Here is a 19,642-nt window from a genome sequence, read left to right on the forward strand (position 1 = left end):
CATGGTAGTGCTCGCTCATCACTAGTTACGATTACCGAGTACCTGAGCATGGAAGGGATCACTCATCACTAGTCGTTACAGGTACCAAGCACTTGAGCATAGCAGTGCTTGCTCATCACTAGTCATTACGAGTACCAAGCACCCTAGCATAGTAGTGCTCGCTCATTACTAGTCATTACGAGTACCAAGCACCCTAGCATAGTAGTGCTCGCTCATCACTAGTCGTTACGAGTACCAAGCACCTGTGCATGGTAGAGCTCGCTCATCTTCAGTAACAACCGTACAATGGACATTATAGCATTTGTAATAATAATATTATTAACTTTAGGAATTGTATATTCTTCTTCTATAACCTAAAATAAACTCATGCTCTGAACTTTATATTAATGGGACAAACTTAAAATCGGACATGTGCCTGTATCCCTGCAAAACAAATGTCTTTTTTCGTCACTGCTACTGTTGAGCGGCATTATATTTATCCTTAACAAACATATTGTAACTAAGTCCGTGAATGATACACTAATGATTGGGGTCACACTATAAGGAAACCACATTGCCTCAAAGTGATCCACCAGGGACCATTCTTACACTGGATCCTTTAAGGATCCTTTACAGATAATATATGATTGAAGCTGGCAATATGCAGCAATGATCACGCCGTACTACATGCAGTCATCTCACTGGAGCCAGCAGCATCCTCACTGAGCACACAGGTATCAGCTATTGGGTGGAATATGCAGATCGCTCTGTGACGTGAAGGAGCTTAGATCCTGACAGCAGAAATAGGGCAGGCAACAGCAAGCAGCACTTAGAGCTCTTATGCTTTGGATTGTGACTGAGACCTCTTCTAAGATTTCTTCTTCTTGGCACACTCAGCTGTGAAATAAATCAAGAAATAACCCACATTCAGCACATTTTTCCTTCTCTACCTGGGAGATTTTATCCAACAAAGTAAATAGTTCTCCCTGCAGTGGTTTTACCATCTTTTACTCTTGCATTTCCCCCCTGGTGCTCTTATAGTACAGCACAGGTAAGTGTATTTTTTTTATTTTTGCATTTTTTGCATTGGATGAAGGGATGAAGTGATAAAAGGAACGCTTTCCATCTGCAATAGGGTCATTATAGAGAGAGAATGCTATAGGAAAATGCATGTACTGTATGTGAGATGGGGAAAAGCTAAAAGTCAGCAGTTGTAATGCACAGAGAGAGCTGAAGCTGCTGTGAAATGCAGGGTAAGGGATATGGAGAGGCTGTGTGCTCACAGGGTCCCTGACAATGCTGCCTGGCTCCTTCATTAGTAGGCTGAGATTAAATGAATGAGATCTCCAGCTGTCTCTCACTGGACCACAACAAGAGATTCCGCAGCGCCCAGCCAGATGCCTTGTGTGGCTGCTGGTCCTTACAGCTGGAGTTTGCTTCAGGTTCCCAGTGCCATCCAATGCAGGCTACACGCACAGCTATATGCATTTGGGAAAATAAGATGATAGTCACGTCTTCTTTAAGTTAGTATAGAAAGCCTACTAGAACGCTCAGCCTTTTCTCATTCACTCCAAGTGTCGGAGTTACAGAAATGCTGCAGATGTCTCTGTTAGTGCAATGGGGCTTTTCTCAATGGATATGCAAATATTGCATTTATTAAGAAGTGGAGGGCTGGAGGACATGCACATTCATCTCGACACATTAGCATGATGAGATTCACAGATATACATGGCTTGTGACAGTTCCCTTAGGGAGATAAAATATCTCATCAAAGTAGTATGTCTTGTGTGCGGAGCGTATCGCATGTCATGTGTAGATAGCGCGCCTGCATATAGAGTTGTGTTAATGTCTGATCCCCATCTTCAAAACATGACTACACTAAAAAATATTAAGTTTGGGAAATTTCAGCCTTAAATTCCATATTTAGCCTCTTCTGGCATCCTCTCCCCTGTAAAATTGGATGTATTATACAATATACCTCATTTTTACTAAAACCATTCAGGTTTCATTGTGTGTTTATATAATATATATACACACATATATATATATATATATATATATATATATATATATATATATATATATATATATGTTGTCCAAAAACTCTTCATATGACAACTTTCTTTGAGTGATGCCAAAATGTTCTCCAACATTAGCGGAAGGTCAAGTTATTTCTCCCCTATCGGTTATAGTTGCTTCACCCATCCCCCAATCCATCGTTTAACCCTAAAGATTTCATCTCCATTTTAATAAAATAGCCCAGATGTATTGACCTCTCGCTGGCTTTATTTATGTCACGTGCCTTTCAGTTAATAAGTTAACAGCCCATATCAGTGACATAGAAATAAGGGTCTGGTTATCATGGGTGTCAGCGCTTTCTTCCCTGATGCACCCAGATGGGCAAATTACTGTATAAGAGATGGATGTATTGGATTTCTGGTAGTTTCATGGCACCTGCACTTACCTGTGTACAAGACGGTGACATCTGCCCTGAATTTATTGGACTTGTATCATTAACTCTTACACAGAGAACGATTCTGCTGTCTAGAGTACTTACTGTATACACTTCTTATATGCCGGTATACTTGGCTGCGGTAAGGAATATCTTGTGTTTAGAGGAAAACTTCGTGTTTGGGTTTGCATCGTGCCCTCTCGCATTTTTTACCCACTTTTCAAAAACATTGATTACATAATCAGATATAAAAAGAATCATATCAATGTATCTAATGCAGACGAATAAATCTGGTATATAATCATGTCTGTAAAGCACTATATAAGTAATAAAATTAATAAATAAGTGTAATTTAATGATGCCCCCTCCCGTCACCCACATAGCATACATTTACAATACACCCCGAGTGCCCTTGATCAGCGGCTCTCTAAGGTTGGCGCTGTCCAAGGTGCTGATGGCATTGTTCACTGCATTCTCAAAGTGACCCCTAGGTGTCGCCTCAAATTCTAGCTTTTCACTCCCGTATTGCTTATGATGCCACAAATGGAGCTTTAAAAAAGTTCATCAAAGGCAGATAAAGGACTGAAATAGTTTTCGCTTTTCTTCTGCTGTCACACTTCAAGGGATCAGTGCTCTGTAGTGTTAAATAAGCAGATTCTCTGTACAAAGACTAGAAGCAGAACAGCAGCATACAGCTGTCAAATAGAAAGGAAAAAATAAATGGATAACAGCTCTAATTAAACAAGAGAATGACAGGAAGGAATGCAGAGCTTCCATATGTCTTCATCACAAGACTCTTTATGCATATTAATGAAAACAACCAACCTGTGATATAACTCATTCTTTGTGTACTACTTCTTTAAGGGTATATTTCCTCTGTTGACATAACATATATACAGTGGAGCCTTGGATTAAGAGTAACTTAGTTTGAGAGCGTTTTGCAAAACAAGCAAAGCTTTTTACAAATTTGAAACTTGGTTTAAGAGCAATGCTTTGCAGTAAGAGCAAATACTCACCGTGCACACTTCCAGTTCTGTCCTTTTACCGCATTCTGACCCGCTCCGGAGGTAACTTCCTGTACATATTTACGTATACAATCTACCTTTGTACAGTGCAGTATATAGTATATAGCATTTCTATCAATTTACATTTGTGGATATAGTATTGTACTTTCTGCTAAACAGTGCAGCACATTGCTTATACTGTACCTACTGTACAGCAACAATTCTATTGTAAGCTAAAGTGCAGTTTAATTTGCTTTATGTTTTTACTGTACTGTACAGTATTTTGTTTTAGTGTACTGTAATAACTTTATATGAATACAGGACATTATTTTGTATTACTATAATACGTTTGTATAAATACAGTAAATATTTTTGGGTTGTGGAACAAATTGTCTGCATTTCAATTATTTCCTATGGGAAAATTTGCTTTGATATAAGAGTAACTTGGTTTAAGAGCACACTCCCGAACCAATTATGCTCGTAATCCAAGGTTCCACTGTATATGATTTATGCAGGTGTTTGTATACACCATCATGGGTAACATTTTGTCAATAATCTACCTGTGATTGTTTAAAAATAAAAAAACTCCCAAAGATACAGACTGAAAAGAGCATTGGATACAATAATACATAGTATAGAGTATCCCCAAATCACTGAAAAGCTCAGAGAGCAAGGTTAATGACCGTTTGTTTGTAAATAAAACATTTCAATAAATATATACAAGACAATTAACAACCTATTGGATACAATGATAGTATAATTCTTCGTAGAATTGAAGAACACTTGCAGCGAAGATAGTTTTAAAATTCACAATAGTATGTAATGGGAAGCTGCCATAGATTGAGAGTAATGCATGTACTCAGATCAAATTATATTCCCCCAAATTACATCCTGATGTGTACAGTCAAGTATAAGGTCACCAGTGATGTCATTGGCATAAAAATATATAATTTAATTCACTGCCAAAGACATCATTGGTGACCTTATCTTCTGCTTGACTAATTCTCAGGACCTTGGTCCATCGACCACATCCGTATTTTGTGACCACTAGACAAGATCCATACAGACCGCCTCCTAACTTGCCAGCATGCCTTGGGCCTCGTTTTATTAGCTGGCACCAAGATGTCGGCAGGTAAGAGGCAGCGTACAGGGATCCCAACCTGCGGTCACAAAATATGTACTTCTGCAATATATACAGGAAATATATATATATATATATATATATATTTATATTTAGATGTATACATTGAAAAAAAATATATATATATACATTTTTTTTCATGCATGTATATATCTATATATATATCTATATATATATTTTTTTTCATGTGCGTATATATTTATATATCTATATGTGTGTATATATATATATATATATATAGAGTAGATATGTATCTATATATGTATATCGATCTAGCTATATATATGTAGAGTTCCCTCATTCATAGTTTGGTCTAGCAGAGACAGTGCAGTTATGAGTAACTAGAGATCAGTTTGGGTAAACTTTACGTACAATCCACAAGCCTTTATAATGCTTGACATGCTTTCTTTCTTCTACAATATATTCACTAATCTTATCCATCAGACAGCTCTGTACACATAGCTTCTGATTATGCTGTAAGAGTATCATGACATTATGCCCAAGCTAAATTCTACCCTTTTGGCTTTGTGTCACAGTTTCTGTCACTTTTAAGATATTTTTGATAGAGCCGATAAAAGAAACAAAAACAAGGTTATATTGACATATTAAAAAAGGCACAATTATATGTAAAACAGTATATAGCATACCAAGGGTTCATAAACTTTTCATTATTCATTCAATTATCTTCCTATTTGTAGAATTCATGTTGAGCATTATCTTAAATCATATAGTTCTCATTCTTTATACAATAACCTCTGAGTTTGGACATTGTGTTACATCATAAGGCTTCTTCCACTATTCTTTCTTGTAGTGATACTTTGCTATAGAATTTATGTTGTACATAATCTTACATCATACAGTTCTCCCTCTTCATACAATAACCTTTGAGTTTGGACATTGTGTTACATCATAAGGATTCTTCCACTTTTCTTTCCTCTTGTAGTGATATTTTGTTATAGAATGTATGTGTACATTATCTTGCATCATACAGTTCTCCCTCTTCATACAATAACCTCTGACTTTGGCTATTGTATTACATCATAAGTCTTCTTATACTCATCTTTCCTCTCATAGTGATACTTTGCTGTAGAATGTATGTTGTGCATTATCTTACATCATACAGTTCTCCCTCTTCATACAATAACCTCTGTGTTTGGACATTGTATTACCTCACAAGAATCATAAGGTTTCTTATTATTTTCTTTCCTCTCATAGTGATACTTTGCTGTAGAATGTATGTTGTACATTATCTTACATGATACAGTTCTCCCTCTTCATACAATAACCTCTGAGTTCGGACATTGTGTTACATCATAAGGCTTCTTCCACTTTGCTTTCTTCTCATAGTGATACTTTGCTGTAGAATTTATGTTGTACTTTATCTTACATCCTACAGTTCTCTCTCTTCATACAATAACCTCTGAGTTCGGACATTATATATCATCATAAGGCTTCTCATACTTTTCTTCCTCTTGTAGGGATTCTTTGCTGGAGCAGTTATGTTGTACATTATCTTACATCATACAGTTCTCCCTCTTCATGCAATAACCTCTGTGTTTGGACATTGCATTACATAATTACATAATAAGCCTTCTTATACTATTCTTTCCTCTTGTAGTGATACTTTGCTGTAGCAATTATGTTGTACATTATCTTACATCATACAGTCCCTGACAGAAGTTCTGTCGCTTATCCATGTTATGTAAAAGCTTATAACCTGACTTTAAATTCATCCATTGGTTTTATAAATTACTCATTTGAAAGCTGAAACCCTCCCAAATTTGGTTTAGGTTATGAAAATAAAATTGCTGCAAAGCTGAAATATTTATCATTTAATCAACACAGAAAGGTCAGATTTTGTCAAGACAAAAGTTTTGTCGCCCACAGAAAGTAATGTGAAATTCAAACAAATAATTAACTTCTAATTCAAAGATATGTTGCATAACATCGGTGAATGAAGTTGTGGTGCTATTAGAGCCATATTTAATATTTTGTGTGACTTCCATGAGCTTGAAGGACGGCATCCAGGCAGTTCAACAATGATTTATACAATTTATTAATGAAGTCATCAGGAATAGCAAAGAATGCAGTCTTACAGGCCTCCTAGAGTTCATCTAGATTCTTTGGTTTTGTCTTCCAAGCTTCCTCTTTCATCCTACCCCAAACATGCTCAATGATGTTCGTGTTTGTTGACTGTGCTGGTCAGTCCTTGAGCACCTTGATCTTCTTTGCCAGGAGGAACTTTGTTGTAGAGATGGATATATGAGATGGAGCACCATCCTGTTGCAGAATTTGATCCCTTTTATAATTGGGAATGTAAGAGGTAGCTAATACGTCTTGATATTGTAGGCTATTGATAATGCCTTCCATCTTGCAAATGTTTTGCACACCCCCATACTGAATGTAACCCCAGACCATGATCTTTTCACCAACAAAATTAACTGTTTTCTGGATCCATACGGGCTCCAGTAGGTCTCCTGCAGTATTTGGCTGTGGTGTAATTCAACTGAAGATTCATCAGAGAAATCCACCTTCTGCCACTTTTCCAGCATCCATCTGTTTAGCAGGCTGCAAGACTTGGCAAATGCCACACGGTTTTTTAATTGCCTTTTGTTTTGTGCTGGCTTTTGGGCACTGATTCTAACAACGGAGGCCATTTCCAGACAGAATACTACCAACTGTTGTAGTTGACACAGGGACTTGAGGTGACCAGGCCTGTTGGAGCTCTGCTGCAGTGGGAGTAGGGCTGGCCTTGGATTTTCTAACCAACAAATCTTCCTCCTGAGCAGTTGTCTTGCAAGGTCTGCCGGACCTAGGCTTGTCAAAGACATCTCCAGTCTCTTTAAAAAATGTTTTAATTCTTTGTATTTGACGCTGAGACACATTAAAGGTTTCAGCCACCTCTGCAATGGATCTGGTTGTCAGCCTCTTGATAATCAAGGCTTTGGTTGCAGGGTGGATTTTTGGCATGTTGTCAGAGGTCAAGTCGCAGTTCAAGTGAAGGTCTGGGGTGCTGGGTTTCTTTTTATACACTCCCGCTAATTAACCGATCATTTAGTGAGCACAGGTGAGGATGTAAACTAGGATTGGGTGCATTATATGAAAAGGCGACAAAACTTTTGTCTTGCCAAAATCTGACCTTTCTGTGTTCATTAAATGATCAATATTTCAGCTTTGCAGCAACTTTCTTTTCATAACCTAAACCAAATTTGGGAGGGTTTCAGCTTTCAAAAGAGTAATTTATGAAACCAATGGATGAATTTAAAGTCAGGTTATAAGCTTTTCATTTACATAACATGTATAAGCGACAGAACGTTTGTCAGGGACTGTATAGTTCTCCCTCTTCAGACAATAACCTCTGAGTTTGGACATTGCATTATATCATAAGGCTTCTTACACTTTTCTTTCCTATCATAGTGATACTTTGTTGTAGCATTTATTTTGGACGCTGTATTAACCAACAAGGGTCCTTATACTTTCCATTCTTCATACAGTCATAATCAAAGAAGTCACATTTATTTTGGGCAGTGTGTTAGATCACAAAGGAACTTGTACTTTTCCATCTTTATACACCTGTGAGCACATAGCATTTACAAAAGCTCTTATATTCTTCATTCTTCCTTTTGTGACTTATGTGCTTGTAGCATTTATTTAGTGCATTCCATAGTTGTTCTATTTTTCATTCTTCATACCATGGCCTCTTTGCTCGTAGCATTTACACTGAGTTACAAATTACATTATAAAGGCTTGGAAACTGTTTATTCTTTATAAATTTACCTCTTCAATTGTAACATTAATATTGCACATTATACTTTTTTTCCCATAGTGACCTCTAGATTTCTCGCATTTGCATTTGGCAGGATATTACCTCTTTTTATTCTTCATACAGTGACTTCTGAACATGTAACATTTACATTGAGTTACAATTTGCACTACACAGACCTTAATGATATTTATTTATTTTATTTTGACTTCTCCACTTGTAACACTGACATTGGATTTGTATAACCTCACAAGGATTCTTCTATTTTCTCGTAGTGACCTCGGTGTTTGTTGCATTTGCACTGTATTCCATACAATAATATATATTATTATTATTATTATATTATTATTATTATTATATAGTATATATATATATATATATATATATATATATATTTATATATTTCTAATATAATAGGTATAATATTATTATTATTATTATTATTATTATTTATTTATATAGCACCATTAATTCCATGGTGCTGTACATGAGAAGGGGGTTACATACAAAATACATATACAAGTTACAGTAGACAGACTAGTACAGAGGGAAGAGGGCCCTACTCTTGCGGGCTTACGTTCTATAGGATTATGGGGAGGAGACAATAGGTGGGGTGTAGGTCAGGTGGCAGCTCCGCACGGTGGTCGATATATATATAAATATTATATATATTGTATTATATTAAATACATATATATTATATAATAATATATATTATATACAGTCATATGAAAAAGTTTGGGCACAACTTTTAATGTTAACCTTTTTTCTTTATAACAATTTGGGTTTTTGCAACAGCTATTTCAGTTTCATATATCTAATAACTGATGGACTCAGTAATATTTCTGGATTGAAATGAGGTTTATTGAACTAACAGAAAATGTGCAATCCGCATTTAAACAAAATTTGACTGGTGCAAAAGTATCCTTATCAATTTCTTGATTTGAACATTCCTAACTACTTTTTACTGACTTACTAAAGCACTAAATTGGTTTTGTAACCTCATTGAGCTTTGAACTTCATAGGCAGGTGTATCCAATCATGAGAAAAGGTATTTAAGGTGGCCACTTGCAAGTCTCCTATTTGAATCTCCTATGAAGAGTGGCATCATGGGCTCCTCAAAACAACTCTCAAATGATCGGAAAACAAAGATTATTCAATATAGTTGTTCAGGGGAAGGATACAAAAAGTTGTCTCAGAGATTTAAACTGTCAGTTTCCACTGTGAGGAACATAGTAAGGAAATGGAAGAACACAGGTACAGTTCTTGTTAAGCTCAGAAGTGGCAGTCCAAGAAAAATATCAGAAAAGCAGAGAAGAAGAATGGTGAGAACAGTCAAGGACAATCCACAGACCACCTCCAAAGACCTGCAGCTTCATCTTGCTGCAGATGGTGTCAATGTGCATCGGTCAACAATACAGCGCACTTTGCACAAGGAGAAGCTGTATGGGAGAGTGATGCGAAAGAAGCCGTTTCTGCAAGCATGCCACAAACAGAGTCGCCTGAGGTATGCAAAAGCACATTTGGACAAGCCAGTTACATTTTGGAAGAAGGTCCTGTGGACTGATGAAACAAAGATTGAGTTGTTTGGTCATACAAAAAGGCGTTATGCATGGAGGCAAAAAAACACGGCATTCTAAGAAAAGCACTTGCTACCCACAGTAAAATTTGGTGGAGGCATCATGCTTTGGGGCTGTGTGGCCAATGCCGGCACCGGGAATCTTGTTAAAGTTGAGGGTCGCATGGATTCAACTCAGTATCAGCAGATTGTTGACAATAATGTGCAAGAATCAGTGACGAAGTTGACGTTACGCAGGGGATGGATATTTCAGCAAGACAATGGTCCAAACCACCGCTCCAAATCTACTCAGGCATTCATGCAGAGGAACAATTACAATGTTCTGAAATGGCCATCCCAGTCCCCAGACCTGAATATCATTGAACATCTGTGGGATGATGTGAAGCGGCTGTCCATGCTCGGCGACCATCAAACTTAACTGACCTGGAATTGTTTTGTAAACAGGAATAGTCAAATATACCTTCATCCAGGATCCAGGAACTTATTAAAAGCTATAGGAAGCGACTAGAGACTGTTATTTTTGCAAAAGGAGGATCTACAAAATATTAATGTCACTTTTATGTTTATGTTATGTCAGTGCACATGACCCAAACTCCAGAGTCATGTGCACTGAGCCGAAATCCAGTATCAGACGTGATGGCCGCGGAGAGGTGAGTGAGATCATCCTGCGTATTCAGTAGCATGTTAGCTCGTCCACAGGGGTGTACTAACGTGCTAATAGAGCTGACTAGCCAGGGCAACTAACGCCCAGTGGACTAGTCCTCGTGCTCATTAGCACACGATAAAAGATCTTTAGAAATACTTTTTTCTAAAGATTCCTTTATCTATACTTGTGTATACACGGACGGTTAGGCTATGTGCGCTTCAGAGCGCAGCTGAAAAGCTCCGTTCTGAAGCGCATGGTGCCGGCAGAGAACGTGCGCTCTGCATGCAGCTCCTGCCATAGACAGAGCAGGGACTGCCGGCAAAGCGCACGGAAGAAGTGACATGTCACTTCTTAGAACGCGCGCTTCGGGCAGCAGCCGAAGCGCTGCGCTCTAAGACGCCACTTGCGCACGGCCCCTGCACAATCTCCATAGATTATGCAGGGGACGCAGGACGCATACAGTTACGCTGCGCTACAAAGCGCAGCGTAACTGCATGTAATTATGCAACATGCGCACATAGCCTAAGTCAGGGATTAGTAAAATGCACCCAGAACTGCTCGTGGTTCTGGGTGCAAATTGGACCCATAGCCGGCTTTAGGCATGTGCGAGTTGTGCGGCCGCACAGGGCGCCGGCAGGCCGACAGCAGAGGGGGCGCCTAGGGAGCAGCTGTTTACTTTCACTTTGCTGCTCGCGCCCCTCCCCCCTCCTCTGTGCCCTGCATCTGGTCTCTTCCCGCTTGGCATAGCCTCAGGCAGGGGGCGCCCTCCTCTCCTCTCCCTACACAGCCTCCAGCAGAGAGCGCCCCTGCCCCCTCCTCTGTGCCCTGCGTCTGGTCTCCTCCCGCTCGGCACAGCCTCAGGCAGGGGGCGCCCTCACCTGCTTTCCGCTCTGTGTCCTCTCCTGTCTTTACCATAGAGAGGGGGGTGGGGCAGCAGCAGCTCTGCCGAAGATGCAGTTACAAAAGCCACACTGAACTCCTGCAGCCCAGGAAGTGACTGTGAGTATAACATGCTGTGTCATCTGTAATGTATTATGTGCTGTCTGTGTGTGTTATGTATAACATGTGTGTGTCATCTGTAATGTATTTGTGCTGTCTGTGTGTTATGTATAACATGTGTGTGTCATGTATACTGTGCAAAGTCTGTCTGTCTGTGTATCTGTCTGTCCATCTATTATCCGTCTATCTGCCTATCTTGCTATTATATATCTGTCTATATATCTCAATTATCTATCCTATATCTATCTATCTATCTATGCCTCTATCTATCTATTATCTGTCTGCCTATCTCTCTATTATATATCTGTCTATATCTATGTATCTCTATTATCTATCTTTCTATTATCTATCTTTCTATTATCTATCTATCTTTCTATTATCTATCTATTTGTCTGATATCTATTTGCCTATCATCTATCCAGCGTCGGTCTGGTACACAGACACCAGTCAACGCCCCAGAAAGCTCTCTTAGGCTGCTTTCACACATCCGTTTTTTGCAGTGCGGCTCAATCTGGCTCCAAAACCTATGCAACAGATGTGGCGAAAAAAACGAATCCATTGCATAAGTTTTTCCATGTGGCCCGTCTGTTTTTTGACGGATGCGGCTTGATACTGAGCATGCGCAGTGTAAAAAACTGCATCCGGCGGTCGGATGTGGTTTTTGCTGCAGGACGCCGCATCCGGTGTCCATAGGCTTGCATTGTAAATCACGCCGCATCGCGCCGTATCTGGCGCAATGCGGTTTTTGCGCCGCACAAAAAAAGTGCCAGGCAACGTTCCATCCGGCTGCCGCATGGGATAAATATGCCGCATCCAGCAAGAAACGGACACAACGGAAGTCCATGCGGCACAATACGGCGCTAATGCAAGTCTATGCGGAAAAAACGCAACCTGCGGCAAAAAAAAAACGGTTGAGTTTTTTCTGCAAAGCGCCGTATTGTGCCGCTCAGCTAAAACCGGATGTGTGAAAGCAGCCTAACTGAACAAGGGACCTGCCGGCAGGGGCACCACTGGCATCAAAGATCCAGAGCTCCAACCCAGAACTTCTTGGCCGGAGCCCCGAGTCTTCTGCTACCACCGCACTGAACTATGTCGGCGTCACCCCGATACAGTTCAATCCTGTGACAGAGCACAGAGCTCCCTGCTCTATCACTGCCAATCTCCTAAGCCACAGACCGCTGCAGGCCTGTGTCTTAGGAGATCGTATATCCACAAGGGCAGAGCAGTGACATCATTGCATCGCACTGCCTCCACAGGCCACCATAGAAGAGAAGATGGAGGCTGCGGTGCTAGGAATCAGGATTAGGTGAGTATAATTTTTTTTTATGTCTATATGGGATCTGTGAGGGCTCCTGTTGTATATAAGAGGCTATGTGGAGGCCACTGCTGTGCATAGGAGGCTGTGTGGGGGCTCCTGTTGTGTATAGGAGGCTGTGTGGGAGCTCCTGCTGTGTATAGGAGGCTGTGTTGGGGCACCTGCTGTGTGCAGGAGGCTGTGTGGGGGCTCCTGCTGTGTGCAGGAAGCTGTGTGGGGGCTCCTGCTGTGTGCAGGAGGCTGTGTGGGGGCTCCTGCTGTGTGCAGGAGGCTGTGTGGGGGCTCCTGCTGTGTGCAGGAGGCTGTGTGGTGGCTCCTGCTGTGTGCAGGAGGCTGTGTGGGGGCTCCTGCTGTGTGCAGGAGGCTGTGTGGGGGCTCCTGCTGTGTATAGGAGGTTGTGTGGGGCTCCTGCTGTGTGCAGGAGGCTGTATGGGGGCTCCTGCTGTGCATAGGAGGCTGTGTGGGAGCTCCTGCTATGCATAGGAAGCTGTGTGGGGGGGGGGTCTTGCTGTGTGCAGGAGGCTGTGTGGGGGCTCCTGCTGTGTGCAGGAGGCTGTGTGGGGGCTCCTGCTGTGTGCAGGAGGCTGTGTGGGGGCTCCTGCTGTGTGCAGGAGGCTGTGTGGGGGCTCCTGCTGTGTATAGGAGGCTGTGTGGGAGCTCCTGCTGTGTATAGGAGGCTGTGTGGGGGCTCCTGCTGTGTATAGGAGGCTGTGTGTGGGCTCCTGCTGTGTATAGGTGGCTGTGTGGGGGCTCCTGCTGTGTATAGGAGGCTGTGTGGGGGCTCCTGCTGTGCATAGGAGGCTGTGTGGGGGTTCCTGATGTGCATAGGAGGCTGTGTGGGGGCTCCTGCAGCGATTTGCATATAGTTGTGTGGCCTCTAGAGTTAACTCCTCCTGTGGACCCCAGACACCCCAGTCTGACCTTGTAACCATCTATCTTTTCTATAGTATCTATGTGTGTGTCATGTATATGGTGTAATTTACACAGTGGCAAAATGACTTGGCGTGTGGGTGATGGGGGCCATTGCTATTTTCTCGAATGCATGGTTGAACACCATTGAGGACTGGATGGCCACTGGCTCTCTGTTTCGCCCTTGCTCTGCAGCTGTGGGCCCTGGATAAGTGTAATGACATCAGGGGGAGCCTGGGACGGGATGCCAGTGGGCCCTGCAGCTGCGGCCAGAGTGGGTGCAGAGCATGTGTAGGGGGTAATAGATACATATATATATATATATACTAGCTGTAGTACCTGGCGGTTTCCGGGATAGTAACTGTCTCTCTCCCTCTCTCCCTCTCTGTGTCCCTCTCTGTCTGTCTGTCTCTCTCTCTCTCTCTCTCTCTCTGTGTTTCTGTCTCTGCCTGTCTGTGCTTGTGTTTGTATGTATCTCTGTGTGTCTCTGTCTCTGTGTATCTCTGTCTCTGTGACTATATTTGTGTCTATGTGTGTCTGTGTGTTTCTGTCTTTGTGGGTCTCTGTGTGTGTCTGTCTGTGTATCTCTGTCTATGTGTCTGTCTCTGTGTGTCTCTGCCTCTGTGTCTCTGTCTGTGTGTCTCTGTGTGTGAATGTGTCTCTGTATGTGTCTGTGCTTCTGTGTGTGTCCGTGTCTTTGTCTCTGTATGTGTGCCTCTGTGTGTCCCTGTGTGTGTCTCTGTCTGTGTGTCTCTGTATATGTGTGTGTCTCCATCTCTTTCTCTGTGCCTCTGTGTCTCTGAATCAGTCTTTGAGTGTCTATGTCTCTGTGTGTCTCTTTATCAGTCTGTATCAGTCTGTCTCTGTGTGTGTCTTTGTGTGTCTCTGTATCAGTCTCTGTGTGTCTCTGTATCAGTCTCTGTCTCTGTGTGTCTCTGTGTCGCTCTCTCTCTTTGTCTCTGTGTGTCTCTTCTCTGTCTCTATATCAGTCTCTGTGATTCTATGTCTATGTCTCTGTGTGTCTGTTTCTGTGTGTCTCTTTCAGTCTGTGTCCCTGTCCCTGTGTGTCCCCCTGTCCCTGTGTGTGTCCCTGTGCCTGTGTGTGTCCCTGTCCCTGTGTGTGTCTCTGCATCAGTCTGTGTGTGTGTGTGTGTCTGTGTGTGTGTCTGTGTGTGTGTCTGTGTGTGTGTCTCTCTCTCTGTCTCTGTTTCTGTGTCTGTCTCTTTGTTTGTGTGTCTCTGTCTCTGTATCAGACTCTGTGTCCCTGTGTATCTCTGTGTGTCTGTGTCTCTGTGTTTGTCTCTATTGACATCATATTATCTGACACATTACCTGTCTTAAAAAAAGAATGTCCTTTGTTGCCCATAGCAACCAATTACAGCTCTTATTAATGACCTGTAGTTCCCAGCGCCATTGATTTTAGTGTAAGCAGGTTTTTGCGGCGAATAACTGTAAAGTGCGGGGTTAAAATTTCTCATCAAAACATAGTCTATGACGTTCCCTGAGTCACATGAGGCATTTGCGCAAAATTTTGTGATTGTAAATGTGACGGTGTGAATTCCTTTATTGGACAGACACACACACACACACACACATATATACACGCACACACATACACACACACACACACACACACACACACATACACATACACATACACATACACACATACACACACTCACACTCACACACACACACACACACACACACACACTCAGCTTTATATATTAGATTGTACACCCTACATGTGCCCTGTACCGGTCACGTATAGTGTGTAATGTAATTCTGAATATTGACCTGCCATATCCTATAGGTGTATAATATGCACTCTGTTAGGATTTCACTTGCTGATTCGAGTAGTTGTCACCTGATCACTCACATGCAATTTGCAATGTGGTCATCTGCAGAATGACGTCTCCTCCTGTTCCTCTCAAATTGAAAATGATAACAATGAGAGACGCAGGAGGAGATGTCATTCAGCAGATGACCCCGAGTCTGCAAATCACTGGTGAGTGATTTCATTGGCAAATTAAATCCTAACAGTGTGTATTACACATTTTGGGGGTTGGACCAGTCAATGTGCAGCAGAGCAGGGAGAAGCCATTGGGCACCGGCCTCCTGGGCTCCTCCTGACTGCATCGTCCTCGGCAGAGATAAAATGTGTTTTATTTGAAATGTGTAAGCATCAGAGTAACATATACACGCCTGCAATAATGGAGCCGGTGTCTGATTCCTTCCACGCGGGGGTCGTGCAGGAGGAATCTGCTGTCAGATTCCTTACCTGGTACAAAATAACAGTGGAGTCTCATATGTTACATGGCGTCACTGCCGTCTGCACATCACATGGAATGGTTTAGGGGATGTTCACACGGGGCATCTTTTTTACCACAAATATGCAGTGTTTTTGTACCAAGAATGCACCAAAAATGCACCGCGGCAAAAACGCATAAAAAACCGCTATGTGTTTTTGACACATTTTTACCGCGTTTTGGCCAATGCGGTTTTTAAGTTTAATTATTGACTGGAAGGGTTCAAAAACAAAAACACAAAAAGAACTGACAGATGCATCTTCAAAAACGCAGCCAAGATGCAGCCAACAAAAGATACCCAGTGTGGACAGCAAAAGAGAAATCCCATAGACTTTGCTGGGAGGAGGAAATGCATGCAGGGGCATCTTTGTGACCTCAAAAATGCTACAAAAGATGTCCTGTGTGAACTTAGCCTTAGGGCGGCTTTGCACACTACGACATCGCAGGTGCGATGTCGGTGGGGTCAAATCGAAAGTGACGCACATCCGGCATCACAGTCGATATCGTAGTGTGTAAATCCTAGATGATACGATGAACGAGCGCAAAAGCGTCGTTATCGTATCATCGGTGCAGGCTCTGACTTTTCCATAATGCCGTAATGCCGGTGCCGCGACAGGTACGATGTTGTTCCTCGTTCCTGCGGCAGCGCACATCGCTGTGTGTGAAGCCGCAGGAGCGAGGAACATCTCCCTACCTGCCGCTAGCGGCTATACGGAAAGAAGGAGGTGGGCGGGATGTTTACATCCTGCTCATCTCCGCCCCTCCGCCGCCATTGGCCGCCTGCCGTGTGACATGGCTGTGATGCCCACGACCCGCCCCCTTAGGAAGGAGGCGGGTCGCCGGCCAGAGCAACGGTCGCAGGGCAGGTAAATGCATGTGAAGCTGGAGTAGCGATAATTATCGCTACGCCAGCTATCACAAGATATCGTACCTGCGACAGGGGCGGGGACTATCGCGTGCGACATCGCAGCATCGTTATGAAGGCCATTCTATCAATGTAATGCATCATCAGCAGCTGAGGTGTGTATTATGAGGTTCTGCAGCAGCTGAGTTATGTATGATGAGGTCCTGCATCAGCTGAGGTGTGTATTATAGGATTCTGCAGCATCTGAGGTGTGTATTATGGGGTTGTGCAGCCGCTGAGTTGTGTATTATGGGGTTCTGCAGCAGCTGAGATGTGTATTATGGGGTTCTGCAGCAGCTGAGGTGTGTATTATGGGGTTCTGCAGCAGCTGAGGTGTGTATTATGGGGTTCTGCAGCCGCTGAGGTGTGTATTATTGGGATCTGCAGCAGCTGAGGTGTGTATTATGGGGTTCTGCAGCAGCTGAGGTGTGTATTATGGGGTTCTGCAGCAGCTGAGGTGTGTATTATAGGGTTCTGCAGCAGCTGAGGTGTGTATTATGGGGTTCTGCAGCCGCTGAGGTGTGTATTATTGGGATCTGCAGCAGCTGAGGTGTGTATTATAGGGTTCTGCAGCAGCTGAAGGTGTGTATTATGGGGTTCTGCAGCAGCTGAGGTGTGTATTATTGGGTTCTGCAGCAGCTGAGGTGTGTATTATGGGGTTCTGCAGCAGCTGAGGTGTGTATTATGGGGTTCTGCAGCAGCTGAGATGTGTATTATGGGGTTCTGCAGCAGCTGAGGTGTGTATTATGGGGTTCTGCAGCAGCTGAGGTGTGTATTATGGGGTTCTGCAGCAGCTGAGATGTGTATTATGGGGTTCTGCAGTAGCTGAGGTGTGTATTATGGGGTTCTGAAGCAACTGAGGTGAATTATGAGATTTTGCAGCAGCTGAGATGTGTATAATGAGGTTCTATAGCAGCTGAGGTGTGCATTATGAAGTTCTAAAGAATATTACATTATTCGGTGTGGATTTATCTTACAAATTTTCCAACAAAATTATTTGCAGCATTGCCAAATGGGGTGTGCCCAGTCTGGTTAATAAAGGGATTACAATATATATGCTGTAGTTCTTCCATACACCGTGCCCCATCCTCATGGTGTGTATGTGGTGCTGCACCTCAGTCTGTTCAGGTCATTTTAGCTGAAAGGCAGCGACACACACACAGCGCCCCCCCGTTCTTATGGTGTGTTTGTGGTACTGCAGCTCAGTCTGTTCAGGTCAGTGGAGCTGAGAGGCAGCGACACATACACAGCACCCCCTGTTCTTATGGTGTGTATGTGGTACTGCACCTCAGTCTGTTCAGGTCATTGGAGCTGAGAGGCAGCGACACATATAACCTGAGGACTCTTTATTATGTAGAAAGCAGAGATTTTTTTCTAATTTCGTACATTCCCCTTTAACATCTGTATTTTGGACTTTTTGGTCCGGCATACACACAGCATCGGCCGCCGGCTCCATGGTGCCTTGTCTGCTGTCATCTGGTACATTTATCGTCAGGATTTGTATAGTAGATGTTAATCCCACCAATGGGACCACAACCTGCGCCGCTCTAAGTGTATAGGAATTTATACCATCTCTCCACAAAGCGACAGCGCCTCATTCTGCAGATACATGTGAGCCCCATTGGGGGGGATCCATATGTACCATCCATAATGTAATATCCAGGCATACAGCATGTATGAGATGAGAAGACCCCAATAACAATAATTTCAGATGTGGTGGAATTAATGTGGATTGAGAAGCAGATTCTCCAGCACAAATCTGGAGGACTTTATTGTACATTTGAAGAAATCAATTTTCTTAGGATATAAAAAAAATGGCCTCTGATTCTCATTTGTTTCCTGGAAACTGGGTACAAAATCAGTAGGGGGGGGCACCAAAGGGCAGTTTTGCACAGGGCGCCATTCAGGCTAAGGCCGGCCTTGATTGAACCTGACAGGTTCCCTTTAAACCACAGAGTTATGTCACACAAAATAGTTAACAAATAACATTTCGCACATGTCTACTTTACATTAGCACCATTTTTGAAACATCATTTTTTTATTAGGAAGTTAGAAGGGTTCAAAGTTTATCAGCAATTTAATATTATTATATTAAATATACAAAACTATTTTTAAGGGACCACATCACATTTGAAGTGACTTTGACAGGCCTACGGGACAGAAGATAGCAAAAGTGACACCATTCTAAAACCTATTCCACTCAAATCACACCCAAGAAGTCTATTAACCCTTTAGACGAACTAAAGCAATGTGGAAGGAAAAAAATGAAAATTTAACTTTTTCCCACAAAAATGTTAATTTAACCCCAAATTTTGCATTTTTATAAGGTGTGAGGTAGCGTGGTCGGCTGCGCGGCAGAAGACACGGGATCCAGGCACCAATGGTCACATCACACGGTTTATTGCACAAACAAAAGTCCAAAACAGCACACATGTCTTTCTCTGGCAGAAACTCAGGGAGTTGTGTTCACTCCCTCACACTAGGGACCCACGCCCATGTTCCTGTTTCCTTTACCCTCCTTTCAGCCTGCAGGGAAACAGCATTAACCCTGGAGTGGAGTTACTTTCTATACATGGAGGGAGCACAACCGGGGCGAGACGTACCGGCCGTCATAGACAACCCCGGTCACAGTCTCACATACCC

At 42.5% G+C, this 19,642-nt stretch overlaps 1 protein-coding gene across 2 annotated transcripts in view; it reads left to right on the top strand.

Annotated features, from left to right (window-relative positions):
* The first annotated feature begins 766 nt into the window (after window positions 1-766).
* The window catches only part of FSTL4 (follistatin like 4), a 1,562,686-nt gene continuing 1,543,810 nt past the window's right edge, over window positions 767-19,642 (top strand). For both annotated transcript variants that reach the window (XM_075344490.1, XM_075344491.1), the window contains exon 1: window positions 767-1,030. The gene's annotated coding sequence lies outside the window, so the exon portion shown is untranslated. The remainder of the gene's footprint in view (window positions 1,031-19,642) is intronic.

Source organism: Anomaloglossus baeobatrachus, chromosome 4 (assembly GCF_048569485.1).
Source record: "Anomaloglossus baeobatrachus isolate aAnoBae1 chromosome 4, aAnoBae1.hap1, whole genome shotgun sequence".
Taxonomy (NCBI): Eukaryota; Metazoa; Chordata; class Amphibia; order Anura; family Aromobatidae; genus Anomaloglossus; species Anomaloglossus baeobatrachus.